Source organism: Nycticebus coucang, chromosome 8 (assembly GCF_027406575.1).
Source record: "Nycticebus coucang isolate mNycCou1 chromosome 8, mNycCou1.pri, whole genome shotgun sequence".
In the NCBI taxonomy this organism is placed as follows: Eukaryota; Metazoa; Chordata; class Mammalia; order Primates; family Lorisidae; genus Nycticebus; species Nycticebus coucang.
Window position 1 is genome coordinate 104,967,927 of NC_069787.1, and position 13,933 is coordinate 104,981,859.

Sequence of the window (13,933 nt, forward strand, 5' to 3'; positions counted from 1 at the left end):
AGTCCAACTATTGCTTCTTGAAGGAAATCTCCTTTTTTATATGCTGCTATTAAAAACACTCCTTCTCTTTAATTTTCTTCAATGTCATAATATGTCTAGCAGTATATTTCTTTTTTATTTATCTTGCCTGGGATTTTGAGACTTCTTGGAACTGTGCATCAATGTCTTTCATCAGCCCTGAAAAATTCTTAGAATTTTTTTCTCAAATTGTACTAACCCAAGCCAGCCAGTTAACAGATGTTTAATGTTTATATCATAGGGAATTGAATGTACAAAACTGAGTCATGCATCTCATAGTGCCATTTATTTAGATCTACCTTTTAAATTTTAAACTCTTTAATAAGTCTATCAAGGAGATACCTGCTCCAAAAAATCATAAAACTATAGGGAAGAATAAGAACTACAAAAAAGTGAGAAACATTTTATAGGATATTTTTAAGATAGCAAATTATTAATAAAAATTAGTTTTTCTTGCCGCTTCTAAATAAATGTTGAACAAATGGCTTGCTTTTCTTTTGATGACTTTTGTTTGAACAGAGAGCTCTGAATTATTAGTCTGCCTGTTCTTGATTTCTCCTTCTCCTAGCTTAGTTGCTCCACAAAAGACACTCACAACGTAATTTAGAAGACAGTTTGTCAATATTTTACTGTTAACCACTCTAGGCAAGGGAACAAATAAAGTAATAAATACAAAGAAGTAACAAAAATCTGGAATTTTCAAAATCTCCTACATCAGTGGTCCTGCATTACTATTTCTTATTACTTGCTATAATAATATCCAAGTCCCATTGGAAATAAGTTCACCACTTTTGTTCCCAACCATTAAACTCCATGCAACTATCTCTCTCCATGCAATTATCTCTTTTACCTTACTTGGGTGAGGTCTGGTAGCTACTACTTATAACTCCTCTCACCAAGTATCAAAATACAGAATGAACAATATCTTCTGCCAATAGTATATCTCCTTATCTCCATTTGATCACCACATGCTATTTTTGTGAGCACTTTATCACTAAAAGTAAGAAAAACTCAATCCAAGCTGGCTTGAGGCAAAGGTAGGATGAGATGGGAAGGATAAAGAAAGATATTTTGGCTCTTATAACTGAAAACATTTAAGAGTAAAGCTCTCTTCAGCCATGGTCTGGATATCATTGAGAACTAGTATTTCTCTCCATCTCTCCTTTCTACTTCTCTCTATACTGTCTTTATTCAAGATTCCAAAGCATCTCAACGCATTCATCAGACTCACGGCCAATGGTCCCTGGGAAAACATCCATTTTCTTTCATAGTACTCCCCAGAAAATGTCCCGAATTGAATTCCTTTGCCCTGGTTTGTATCATGTGCCCATCTATTATCCAAACACTGTGAGAAGGAGATGAAGATGCTTACTGGCCAGGCCTCAGTCTATACAGGAAACCCTTTACTGGAACCTAGTGGACTGTTAGGGATAAGAGGTTGTTCCTCAAAAGAACAAGGAAGTTGCTAGAATTGAGAATAACTAACTATCCCAGTTTACCTAAAGCTATGGAATTTCTCAGGAACTAAAACTTTTGATGATATAACCAGGACAGTCCTGAGTAAACCAGGATGGCTAGTCACCCTTTTGCTGTTATCAAATGATTCGAAAAGCTAATACTAAGCCACAATATCCTATGACCTACATGCCTATCAGAATCAGTACAAGATTCTCCTTTGAGATTTATGGCTCTCCTCACTTTCCAGTTTCAAGTTAGCCCTTCCTACTCTGTCTTCTATAGTTGAACACAACTGTCAGTCATCATTGTATGACAGCTGGGTGTATCTCACACAGAGAATATGTAAATCACAGTCTCAGCCTCATGCTGCTCACTTAGCCGGGTCCAAATAAGAGAAATCCACTCCAACCAGAACTTCTAGCTCCCTCTCTGTCAGTAAACTCCATCTTGGGGGACACTTACCAGTTTCTTAATCATCCTACTTATTCTCCCAGCCCCAGACTACACATCCTTTCTTTCTTCTCTTCTTTTTGCTTCATTTCAATTCAGTGCATTCTTTTTTCCTCTCTTCTCATTAGTCCCAAAGAAAGGGGCCACTCTCTCTCTGAGCCTCATGTCTTTTCCTCAGCCTCATAGTAAAACTCCTCTCCCCAAAGCCATCCCAGCACTGCTACTAGCCAGTCTCTTTCTCAATTTGCTCACAACTGATTTGGCCAATAATCTCCAAACAGGGAGTGTACCAGCCCAGGATAGACAAAATAATCAAACAGGGTATAGAACAATAATTTCCAAACTCCTATTTATAATCATTTTTATTATCCTCATTTAATTTTCATGTAAAGGTACATAATACAGAAATACATTAGCACATGTACAGTCACACATCACTTTGTGACAGGAATGCATTCCGAGAAATGCATCATTAAGCTATTTTGTCATGCAAACATCATAGGGTTCTCACACAAATGTAGATGAGATAGCCTACTACATACATGTAGTATAATCTATTATTCCTGGGCTACAAACCTGGACAGCTTATTACTGTACTGAATACCATGGGCAATTGTAACATATTGTAATATATATCTAAACATAGAAAAGTAGGGCAAAAATGTGGCATAAAAGAGAACTGTTTTATATATATAGGGCACTTAACATGAATAGAGCTTAGAAGATTAGAAGTTGTTCTGGGAAAGTCAGTGAATAAGTGGTGAGTGAATTCAGTACCTCTCCTCAGAATCACCTTCAGCTCAAAAGTCACATTTCTGGCCCCACTATGCTGGTATCATTCCTCCTAACCTTAGTAATGAGCATGTCACTGGCTCCCAGTTCTCTAGTTCAAGACTTCTGCATTTGGTTCATGGACTATCATGGTCTATGATGGTTTATCCATCTGAAAAGGAGATAAACAATGGAGGTAATGTAGACCATAAATACACACACGTGTGTATGCACACATATATACATGTATGTGTGTATATATATATGTATATCTTCTGGATGTCAAACATGGTCCTTTATTCTGACATTGACATTATCTATCATTTTCATATTAAAATATTCTTTCCCTATACCTCATGTGATTATGGTAATTATTGTCCTCACTTGACGAAATAATGATTTGGTAGGTCTCTTTGGGTCCTGGAATCCTTTAAATAAAATTTATTCATTCATAAAACCCAAAAGTCTGGGGATAACAAAACCATCAACAGCAGAAAATGTTCTGTTTGATTTTTTTTTTTTTTTGCAGTTTTTGGCCGGGGCTTGGTTTGAACCCACCACCTCCACCTCTGGCATATGGGGCTGGCACCCTACTCCTTTGAGCCACAGGAACCACCCTGTCTGATTTGTTTTTAAGGTTGAGAGAGAAGTTGATTCCTAGGGTAAAATAGAAATAGTCCAGAAGAGGTTACAAACTAAGACTTCCCAATTAATTATCATTCTTTAGCATGTTTATTTCCTAATAGCAGATTTTGGAGATGCTAAGAAGATAATGAGCCCAGGGCAATGAGCACCAATAAGGGGAGACTGAGGACCATCAGTACCATTATCACACCCTGTCAAGGGCTGTTTCTATCCTAGAACTTTTGCCCTAAAAAGGCTTCCTATATCTCAGAGAAGACCTTAATATAGGTATGCCCTGGTAACAGGAAAAACATGGTATCATGGAAGGCCTACTGCCCTTCCCCAGATTTTATACCCAGGAATTTTACATTTTCACAGCTACCACTGAATCAAATTCCCTGCCCCTACTGAAGCCTGATAGAATGACATAAGATTTTGTCCATGTTCCTAATGCATTTTACTTTAACACCAGTGGAAGCAAGGTTTGAGTTTCCCAACTGAATCCCTACTGGGCAAACAAATACACATCTACTTCTTGTCTAGCCTGAGAAGATAGATATTTAGGTGGGGTTTTCTTTAATTGAAAATCCATATGCTATTAGTCATTCCAACTGAGGCTTAAAAACATAGCCAGAAATAAAAAGTCAGTGAATGAATTCTGGGCAATGTTTTAGTTAGTCATGCTTTCTAGCTTTAGAATTGAATCTTGAGACTGCAAATGAGATAGAGTGCTTGAGCTATTTCTTCCTCTTGTCTAGTCAGGGGAATATTATCTTGTTACTCCCATAATCCAAACCAAGTGGAAATGAGTCACTACTTAGCTGAATCCTGCCATGAAACGCCCACATTAGGCTGAAACTCGGTTTTCAATGGTCATTTTTCTGAGTCATATTTGACCCAGCAGCATGAGCTCATGACAAGAACATACCGAGTGTGACCTTCAGAATCTGGAATGGGCATTTCACCTGGGAAGAGTAGGTGGGGCCTCCCACTTCTAGGAACTTGAATTTTCCTTTTCTGAACCCACGCTTATTGACGACAACCTCCGAACATAGTAATATTCAGCCTATTATTTTTCAATATGTTTCTATGCTGTAGATAAGAAATATTGTTTACTTCTTTGGAAATCAGAGACTCGGCTTGGTGAAATGATGTAAGTAAAATCCCACAATACTGTTAGAGTTTGGTCATGAAGGTGTTCACATGTGATTATATATACTGAGATTGCTTTACTCCCCGTTCTCAGATTTGGAGAAAAAAAAATCCTGCAAGTTTCTAAACATCCTTGCCCACTGACAATCAAGACAGAGGTTAGATTTAGGGAGTATCCTCTTGGCCACAGAGCTAAGGTATACATCTGGAGGGTCATCTGGGACCCTAACAGCCAGAGGGGAAGAGCTACAAAGAGCCAACCTCCCGGCCACTGAGAGGTCTTTTGAGTCCGAATTCTTTGTTCCCAGTTCAGACCCCAGTAGTGTCCCATTATTAGGAGTCTCAACATGTGCACTGACTTTGGTCCTCTTCAAAACACAGACCTTCACCAAGATACGATCCCTGTTCCTTTGGCCTTTCATGTAACTTTAATTCTCCCCCACCCCAACCCCATCCCCTGGGTTCCACTGTCCCTGGAGACATAAGTGAGATTGGTTTAAGCCTTCATTCCACACCCTGGGAAAGCCTACTGCCCTTCCCCAGATTTTATACCCAGAAATTTTACATTTTCACAGCTACCACTGAATCAAATTCCCTGCCCCTACTGAAGCCTGATAGAATGACATAAGATTTTGAGCGTTTTTTCATATGCTTATTTTCCTTTTTTATATCTTTTTGTCTGTTCAGCTCTTTTGCTCATTTTTTCTTCTTTTTATTTTTTTATTTTATTTTTTTCTTTAAGCATATTATTTTTTTTCTTTTTTTATTAAATCATAGCTGTGTACATTAGTATGATCATGGGGCACCATACACTTGGTTCATAGACCGTTTGACACATTTTCATCACACTAGTTAACATAGCCTTCCTGGTATTTTCTTAGTTATTTTGCTAAGACCTTTACATTCCACCTTTACTAAGATTCATATATACCCTTGTAAGATGCACCACAGGTGTAGTCCCATTAATCCCCCTCTCTCCCCTCCCTTTCCCCCTTCTCCCTATTCTTAGGTTGTAACTGGGTTATAGCTTTCATGTGAAAGTCCTAGATTAGTTTCATAATAAGGGTGAGTACATTGCATAAAAACAGAGAAGTAGATGTCTGGAACAGAATAGAGAACTAAGAGATGAATCCAGCTACTTACCATTATTTAATCTTTGACAAGCCAATTAAAAACATTCAATGGGGAAAAGATTCCCTATTTAACAAATGGTGCTGGGTGAACTGGCTGGCAACCTGTAGAAGACTGAAACTGGACCCACACCTTTCACCATTAACAAAGATAGACTCTCACTGGATTAAAGATTTAAACCTAAGACATGAAACTATAAAAATACTTGAAGAGAGTGCAGGGAAAACCCTTGAAGAAATTGGGTTGGGCGAGTTTTTTATGAGAAGGACCCCCCGTGCAATTGAAGCTGCTTCAAAAATACACTATTGAGACCTGATCAAACTAAAAAGCTTCTGCGCAGACAAGAACACAGTAAGTAAAGCAAGCAAACAGCCCTCAGAATGGGAGAAGATATTTGCAGGTTATGTCTCCGACAAAGGTTTAATAACCAGAATCCACAGAGAACTCAAATGCATTAGCAAGAAAAGAACAAGGGATCCCATCGCAGGCTGGGCAAGGGACTTGAAGAGAAACTTCTCTGAAGAAGACAGGCGCGTGGCCTTCAGACATATGAAAAAATGCTCATCTTTAATCATCAGAGAAATGCAAATCAAAACTACTTTGAGATATCATCTAACTCCAGTGAGACTAGCCTATACCACCAAATCCCAAGACCAGAGATGTTGGCGTGGATGTGGAGAAAAGGGAACACTTCTGCACTGCTGGTGGAATTGCAAATTAATACATTCCTTTTGGAAAGATATATGGAGAACACTTAGAGATCTAAAAATAGACCTACCATTCAATCCTGTAATTCCTCTACTGGGCATATACCCAGAAGACCAAAAATCAAATCATAATAAAGATATTTGTACCAGAATGTTTATTGCAGTCCTATTCATAATTGCTAAGGCATGGAATAAGCCCAAATGCCCATCGATCCACGAATGGATCAATAAATTGTCGTATATGTACACCATGGAATACTATGCAGCCTTAAAGAAAGATGGAGACCTTACCTCTTTCATGTTTACATGGATGGAGCTGGAACATATTCTTCTTAGTAAAGTGTCTCAAGAATGAAAGAAAAAGTACCCAATTTTTCTTCTTTTTAAATAAAAACTATATACTTAAGGCATGCAATATGATGCTTTGATACACACATACATAATAAAATGATTACTGTAGGCTGAGCACATTGGCTCATGCCTATAATCCTAGCACTTTGGGAGGCAGAGGTGGGAGGATGGCTTGAGTTCAGGAGTTTGAAACCAGCCTGAGCAAGGGTGAGACCCCATCTCTATAAAAATAAAAAAACTATCCAGATGTAGTGGCGCATGCCTGTAGTCCTTGGGAGGCTGAGGCAAGAGGATTGCTCAAGCCCAAGAGTTTGAGGTTGCTGTGAGCTAGGACACCACAGCACTCTACCCAGAGCAATACAGGGAGACTCTATCTCAAAAAAAAAAAAAATGATTACTACAGTCAAACAAATTAACATATCCATCTCCACATACAGTTACTTTTTAAGGTAAGAGCACCCCATTTGTAGATTTCTACAATTTTTTATCCATTCTTCCATCAGTGGACACTTAGGTTGTTTCCATAGCTCAGCTATTGTGAATAATGTTACAATGAACATGACAGCACAGACATCTCTTCAAGGTACTAATTTCATTTCCTTTGGATATATACCCAGAAGAGGAATTGCTGGACTATATGGTGGTTCTACTTTTAATTATTTGAGGAAACTCCATACTGTTTTACATAATGGCTGTACCAATTTGCATTCCCACCAACAGTGTACAAAGGTTTCCTTTTCTCCATATCCTCATTACACTTGTTATTTTTTTTTTTTATCATAGCCATCTAATTGATGTGAGGGGACAATTCATGGTAACTTTGACCTGAATTCGCCCGATGATTAGTGATGTTAGGTATTTTTTCATGTCCCTGTTGGCCATTTGTGTATTTTCTTTGGAAAAATGGCTATTCAGGTCTCTTGTTCATTTATTAATCAAGTTATTTGCTATTGAGTTGTGTGAGTTCCTTTTATATTTTTTATATTAACCCTGTATCAGATATATGTCCTGCAAATATTTTCTCCCAATCTATAAGTTGCCTTTTCATTTTGTTGATTATTTTCTTTGCTGTACAGCTGTTTTTAGTTTGTGTAGTCCCTTGTTGATTTATTATTGTTGCCTCAGCTTTTGGTGTAAACACCAAAAATCATTGTCAGCACTAATATCAAGACACTTTATGTTTTCTTCTAGAAATTTTATGGTTTGGGGTCTTATGTTTAAGTCTTTCATCCATTTTGAGTTGATTTATGTGTATGGAATGAGAATCCAATTTTACTCTTTTGCATGTGGATATCTAGTCTTCCCAACACCATTTACTAGCCTTTCCTCTTTGTCAAAAATTAGTTCACTGTATATGCTCAGGGCTATTTCTGCGCTCTATGTTCTGTTCCACTGGTCTATGTGTCTGTTTTTATGCCAGCATGATTTGATTATTATGGTTTTGTACTATAATTTGAAATCAGGAAGTGTGATCCCTCCAGCTTTGTTCTTCATCAAGTTTGCTTTGGCTACTCAGGATCTTTTGTAGTTCTGTATAAAGTTTAGAATCACTCTTTCTATTTCAGTGAAAAATGCCACTGACATTTTGATAGGGATTATGTTGAACCTGTATATCAGTTTGGGTGGTCTAAACATTTAAACAATATTAATTCTTCCAATCCATGAACACTAGATATCTTTCCATTTACTTTTGTCTCCTTCAGTCTCTTTCAGTGATGTTTTATAGTTGTCAGTGTACAGATCATTCACCTCCTTAGTTAAATTTATTCCTAATACTTTATTCTTTTTGATGCTATTGTAAATACTATCATTTTCTTGATTTCCTTTCTGGATAGACCATAACTGGTATAAAAAAAATAAGTGATTTTTATTTTTTTTTATTGTTTGGGATTCATTGAAGGTACAAATAATTAGGGTACACTGATTTCATTTGATAAAGTCTCTCTTATACTTTTGTCTCACCCCTAAAATGTGTGCCATACGCTGTGACCTCCCTCTCCACAAGTGATTTCTGTATGTTTATTTTGTATCTTGCAAGATTTCTGAATCTGTTTATTAGTTCTAACAGTTTGGGGTATTTTTTGTGTAGTCTTTAGGGTTTTCTACATATAGGATCACCTCATTTGTAAACAGAGATGATTTTATCTCTGTCTTTCCAATTTGGATTTCTTTTCCTTATTTGGCTCTTGCTATCATTTCCATTGTTTTAAATCAGGTTGCTCATTTTTTTTTTTTTTTTTGGCCAGGGCTGGGTTTGAACCCACCACCTCTGGCATATGGGACCAGTGCCCTACTCCTTGAGCCACAGGCGCCGCCCAGGTTGCTCATTTTTTATTGTTGAGTTTTAATAGTTCTTAGTGTATTTTAGATAAGAATCTTTTATCAGATGTCTTGTAATATTTTGTCTAAGTCTATGGTTGGTCTTCCCAATACACATATTTTGAGTTAATATTTATTTCTATTCTCAGTCTTTAAAAATAGAATTATATCATCTTCTGTATTTAACAGTATCTGTAATTACAGACAATGTCTGGAATTAATTCCTTTCTTTCAGGTTTTGTGATGATTTCCCTCTTTGACTTTGGTATTTTTCAATACTTCAACACATCCGGGTATGTATTTATTTTTATTTACCTTTCTTGGAATTTACCTGTGCAAGTTTAATATGATGCATATGCCTCTCATCAGTTCTAGAAAATCCTTAGCCAATAATTTATTAAATATTATTTTTCTCTTACTCTATTTGCTCTCTTCTTCTGGTATTCCTCTTAGATGTATACTGGAACCTCTCATTCTTTCCTCCAGTCCTCTGACCACTGTTTCATGCTTTCCATTTCTTTAAGTCTTGATCTACATTTTCCATAATTTCTCATTTCTATGTTTTAACTTATAAATGCTACCTCCAGCTGTGTCTAATCTGCTAATACCTGTTGGTGGTTTTCTATTGCTGCCATAGCAAATTTCCAGAAACTTAGCAACTTCAAAAAATACGAATTTATTATCTCACAGTTTCTATAGATCAGATATATGGCATGATAAAGTTGGATCCTCTACATAAAATCTCACCAGGCTTCAATTTAGCTATATGAAATGCCTATGGTTTTCGTATAAGGCTTGGGCTCCTCTTCCAAGCTCATCATTGGTTGGAAGAATTCATTTCTTAGCGGTAACAGGACTGAGGTTCCTGTTTCCTTAACATATGACCTCTTTCATCTTCAAGTTAGCAATAGTGCATGAAATTCTTTTTATTCTTCAAATTTCTGTGACCTTTTTGATGCATCACTCTTGCCTTCTGCTTCTTTGGGGGGTTCATAGGATTTTATTGGGCCTTTTTGAATAATCTAGAATAATCTGTTTAGCATCTGGTTAGCAGCTTTAACAGCTGACCTTAACCACCTGCAAAATCGTTTTTGCCATGTAATATGTTACAGCCATGAGAGTAACACAAGAGCCAGAGATCATGAGTGGGGTGAGAAGGCGCAAAATTACGCCTACTACACCATCCATTGAGTTTTTGTTTCATTATCTTTTTTTTGTTTTTTATGGTAACTTTTACTTGCTTATAGTTTTAGTTCCTTCCTTTATATCTTTAACTAAATATTATCTGATGGAGCTTCATTACAACCGTTTGTTAAATCTTGTGATGTTGTTTATAACCAAGTGATGTGCTGGAGTCAGCTTGCAAGAAATAATTCTGCCCATCTCTTTCCACCTTTGCATTCAGTGGCTTTACATTCATATTGGTAGCTTAAAATCAGCCATGGCATAGTGACTCCATGAAAATTGGCAACTTTGACTACATTTGGCGTGTTTTTCTTTTTTTCTTCTAAGAGTTAGAACCAATGTACCACCATTTGTAACGTATGTTAAGTTTAGGGTTTTGAGCTAAAGTTTGACAAGACTTTAAATGTAGAAATCCTGTGCAACACTCATTGAGGATTTGGCAGTTACCTCTGAGAGTCATTCCAGATGCATTATCAGCCTGAAATCACCTATTATTTTCTTCTCTCTTGTTTTTAACTCTAATTCTGTGATAGATTATGGAATTGCCTTTTAAAGCTACTTTCTTAGTGTGAGAATTACAGGACCATGAAGTGCATGGTGTAAATTTAAACATCAGTTACATAAGAGATAGAAGGTCATCGTAATGCAGTCTCAAAAGATGTTTTTCTTCTTTTCCACACATGGACCATCTCAGGCAAAGCCTAACAAGTTTCCTTGCTTTCTCCCTAGGAGAGTGGGCTCATTGTTCTAGTCTGTTTCTTCATTATATAAATCATTAAATAGATCACTAAATAAATCTTGTCCAGTGGTTCTCGAGTTACATTCCCTGGAGCCCTGTGAGATTCTAATAAATGACCCTGAGTGAGAATAAGAACAAAGTTTCCTCCCTCCATGCTACAATCCACAGCAGCACCCTGTGGGTGAAAGCTACAGTAGGCTAGAGTCACTGAGGACTTGCGCAGGTTATAGCCCTGAGCCTCAGCTCCTCCATTGCTACGCATGCCTAAGGTGGCAAAGGGGGTTGGAAGGTTCCCCAGAATAGATGAGAAACCAGTCTGGGAAATGTCTAGATAGAGATCAGCAGCTTAGAGACGGGATATAAATAAAGCTAGAAAGCAATGATAAGTACCCTTCAGCTGCAGCTATCTAACCTGTGGGCTGTAATTTTCCCTCATTAAATCCTACCTAAAGTATCCTTTGATTTGTAGTTTAGTGCTCCTCTGTCCTTCAGCCTGATAGCTTTCTTCCTTGGACAAAAGACTGACTGTTTAATTGAAGCATGAAACTATTACCATCTCACTTTTTGCTTTGTATATGTACATCCCCAAATCCCTAATAAAAGCCCTTGAATATTCTGCTCAAGGCAACATCCGTTAGCCTTCCTAGGGGCTGATATGGTGTCATCTCTCACAGTCAGAAAACTGTGTGTGTGTGTGTGTGTGTGTGTGTGTGTGTGTGTAAATTTTGCACACACACACTCTTCCTTTGTCTCCCAGACTCCAGGTAAAGTCTCTGCATAGAGGAACTCCCAGTTGGTTCCCAGGTTGCAACAGCATTATCTTCCTCCTGCCCTCCCACTGCCACACAAGAATACACATCCAAACACACACATAAACACACACACACACACTTTTTATGTACACAACATATTTGTCTTTCTAAAAATATTACCATCATAAAAAGGTTTCCCCATTTTTAAAATTAGGAAATGTCTAAGATATTCTAAACTCTTAAGAAGCAACTGAGGCACAGAGGTGTTACCCAACCGTCAGTGAAAAAAAGGTTGAGACTGGAATCCAGATTAAAAATAGAAAGGAATGATATTGGACAAAAAAAAATTAAGCCTTTTGTAACTAGAGATATTTTGTGTGAGAATCCTGCAATTTAACTCCTGACCAATGTGAAAAACACAAAGTGAGAATGGACATTAAATCAAAGCTTTTAGTTATATTATTGTTCATCTGCCCTACTAATATTAGCTGGTATTCTCAGAGTCCAGAGCTCCACATGTAATGCTCAGCATTTTGTATTTATCCCCCTCCCCCATTTAATCTATAAAACACTCCAGGAACTCTCCTCCTTGGTGCCATCTCCTATTTGGCATCATGGCCCCTCTTCGACCCCTTGAAGCCCAAGATAATCAAAAAGAGGACAAAGAAGTTTGTCTGGCACCAGACTGATATATCAAAATTAAGCATAACTGGCAAAAACCAGAGGCATTGACAACAGGGTCCATAGCAGATTCACGGGCAAGATCTTGATGCTCACATTGGTTATGGGATCAATAAGAAAACAAAGTACATGCTGCCCAGTAGTTTCCAGAAGTTCCTCATCCTCCTCACCTACAACATAAAGGAACTAAAAGTGCTGTTGATGTGCAACAAATTGTACTGAACAGAGATTTCTCACATTTCCTCTAAGAACTCAAAGCCATTGTGGACAGAGCAGCCCAGTTGGCCATCAGAGTCACCAATCCCAATGCCAGGCTGCACATCAAAGAAATGAACAGACAGCTCATGTGCACATTTTATTTGTGTTTAAATAAAACCATAAAAACTAAGAAACAAAATCCAGGGAAATAAGCACTATTATCTCATTGCACAGATGAAGACTCCTCCATGATTTCTCCACTGTTTAAGGCAGAGTCAATCCACAGTAGCTACAGTTTAACCACATAGTTCCATCAAATCTCTGCTAGCATCCATTCTCATTAATCATGTGTATCATGTTTGTGAACTTGCCTACTTACTAAAATTTATATTAACTCCAAAATCAATATTTGTAGCACTTCCACAGTTACAGTTGAACACGTACAGAGGGCAAAAATGTTGAGTTGCCCAAGTTGCATGTTCCCAGATGAGATGCAACAGGTTGAAGCATTACCTTTTTTCAGCTCTCACACTGTAAACAAGTATCATTTCTGAAGTATGTTTACTGCCACATTATTCACGCTTTTGTGCTTTTTGTTCATTTCATTTTATAATATGGCCCCTGAGCATAGTGCTGAAGTGCTGCCTACTGTTTGTAAGCAAAAGCAGGCTTTGATGTCCTTTATGGAGAAAATAGGTGTGTTAGATGAACTTTCAGTGGGCATGAATTTTAGTGCTGTTGGCTGTGAGTTCAATGCTAATGACCCAGCAGTTTATGTTAAATAAGGTCTTTAAACAGAAATACACAGAAAATGGGTGTGGTGGTACATGCCTGTAATCCCAGCTGCTCAGGATGCTGAGGTGGAAGGCTCACTGGAACCCAGGAGTTTGAAACCAACCTGAGCAACATAATGAGGCCCTGTCTCAAGAGGGAACAAAAAACACACAAGAAAGAAAAAATACAAAGTAAGGTTGTCTGTTGGTAAAAATGTGACCAGAGGCTTGCAGGCACCTCTAATGGGCAAGGATTCAGCATTCACTAATCCAACTTTCTTTGTGCTTTTATGGAATACAGTATGTGATTAATGGGAAGCAACTGTGTCTCATTGTGCCTCATAAACAGCCTCAGCCAAGTATTTTTGAATTAAGGTGACAACATGAACCTCAGCACGCACTTACCCTGTTTCCCCAAAAATAAGACATCCTCCGAAAATAAGACCTACTTACAGGAAAGATAAGACGTCCCCTGAAATAAGACTTAGCGCATCTTTGGGAGCACACCTTGACACTGTCTTATTTTCGGAGAAACAGGGTAGGAGGGCCAGGTAGATAAGGCCCTCGCATCTCCACATATTTAGTGGCTTAGCTATTCGAAACTCTACCTGGCAAACTTCAGCG